Source organism: Oryx dammah, unplaced genomic scaffold, assembly GCF_014754425.2.
Source record: "Oryx dammah isolate SB20612 unplaced genomic scaffold, SCBI_Odam_1.1 HiC_scaffold_21, whole genome shotgun sequence".
NCBI classification, from domain to species: domain Eukaryota; kingdom Metazoa; phylum Chordata; class Mammalia; order Artiodactyla; family Bovidae; genus Oryx; species Oryx dammah.
The window spans coordinates 65,450,286-65,452,467 of record NW_024070205.1 but is presented as its reverse complement, the minus strand read 5'-3'; the positions used below and the strand labels follow the sequence as shown (position 1 = coordinate 65,452,467).

Here is a 2,182-nt window from a genome sequence, read left to right as displayed (position 1 = left end):
GAGACTTATTGTATCTTGCTTGAGTCTTGGCACAGCCTTGCAGATAAGGAAGGCAGATTCCAGATGAGGATGCTGCTCTTGACTTACTTGTCAGCTCTTTAGTCTCCATCACACTTTCTTTATCTTAGTCCGTCACCACTGGATATTGGAATAACAAAAAGTTTCACAATTTTCTTGTGAAACCTGAGAGCTGGAGAGAGACTTAGAAGGTATCAAGTAAAAGTCCCTCATTATAGATGATGAAAATTTGACCTGCTGAAAAAAAGTGATTCACATAGACTGAACTCAGATTTTCAAATCTTCTGTGTCCCTTTTTATAGTGTGAAGTCTCTTTCATTAAAAATCATTCCTAACTTTGCTTTTAATAGCAGTGCTAATAAACTCTAGAGTCTCCTATTGAAGATTTGCCTCTTAAAAGGGGGGCAAGTTTATTTTACTAATAGAAATTAAATGTTTTCATTTTGAGAGTAAAACTCTTCTCTAAAAAAATACAGAATTATAAATTTGTTTCATAAAAATGTAGGTTCTAGCTTTTCTCCCCCCCCGGAGCCCTGCTGGTTCTGCAGCTCTGTGGCAAGCCGCGAAGTCGGGGTTCTGTTCCGCAGGATGGGGTTTGTTAAAGTTGTCAAGAACAAGGCCTACTTCAAGAGATACCAAGTGAAATTCAGAAGAAGGCGAGAGGGCAAAACTGACTACTATGCTCGGAAACGATTGGTAATCCAAGATAAAAATAAGTACAACACACCTAAATACAGAATGATAGTTCGTGTAACGAACAGAGATATCATTTGTCAGATTGTTTATGCCCATATAGAAGGAGATATGATAGTTTATGCAGCTTATGCTCACGAACTCCCAAAATACGGTGTGAAGGTTGGCCTGACAAATTATGCTGCCGCATATTATACTGGCCTACTGCTGGCCTGCAGGCTTCTTAATAGGTTTGGTATGGACAAAATTTATGAAGGCCAAGTTGAGGTGACTGGCGATGAATACAGTGTAGAAAGCATTGATGGTCAACCTGGTGCCTCCACCTGTTACTTGGATGCAGGACTTGCCAGAACTACTACCGGGAATAAAGTTTTTGGGGGCCCTAAAGGGAACTGTCGATGGAGGCTTGTCTATCCCTCACAGTACTGAACGGTTCCCTGGTTATGATTCAGAAAGCAAAGAATTCAGTGCTGAGGTACACCGCAAGCACATCATGGGGCAGAACGTTGCAGATTACATGCGTTGCCTGATTGCAGAAGATGAAGATGCTTACAAGAAACAGGTCTCTCCGTACATAAAGAACAACGTAACTCCAGACATGATGGAGGAGATGTATAAGAAAGCTCATGCTGCAATACGAGAGAATCCAGTGTATGAGAAGAAGCCTAAGAAAGAAGTTAAAAAGAAGAGGTGGAACCGTCCCAAAATGTCACTTGCCCAGAAGAAAGATCGGGTAGCTCAGAAGAAGGCAAGCTTCCTTAGAGCTCAGGAACGAGCTGCTGAGAGTTAAACCAAACCACAATTTTCTATCAAGATTTTTCAGATAAGACAATAATAAACTTATTGAATAAGCAAAAAAAAAATGTAGGTTCTATGTAGTAATCTGCTAAGGAACTTAAATGAATTAATAACTAATAAATGACTATCATTCAAGCCCAAGAAAATACCAATTAGTCCATAAGCCCATTTGGTTGCTGGGGTAATTGTACTTATTTTGATTTTCCCCTGTTTACACATTTGATTTGGTTTTCTGAAACTATTTCAATGTAAGTTTATTGTTTTTGAGATGGTTTGCACACCCATTTAACTAAATTACAACCTTTGAAGCTTTCTCATTTTAAATCAGATATATCATTAGCAAAGTAAACTAATGAGGACCAACATATACAACATCCAATGTACTGATTTCATTTTTCCTGAAAAAAATTTTGCTTGAGAATTTGTATCTGTTTAACCTATTTATTGAAATTTATGAGTTTTATTGTCTAAGTTATATTTACAGTAAAATAATTTTCTATACTGTAGTTTCAATGGGTATATTTCCATTTGTAATTAGATACAAAGTTTGCATTTATATTTATTCAGCATTGTTGATAGCTTCAGGGAAATACACCCTTTTTATATCAGTGGATTAAGAAAACAAGTTATTTTAGAAGTAACACTTTTGCTCAGCCTCCATTCATTCAACAAC

General features: G+C 37.2%; 1 pseudogene; it reads left to right on the top strand.

The window, feature by feature from the left end:
- Positions 1-543: 543 nt before the first annotated feature.
- On the top strand, positions 544-1,559 carry LOC120879895 (annotated as a pseudogene).
- Positions 1,560-2,182: the final 623 nt, after the last annotated feature.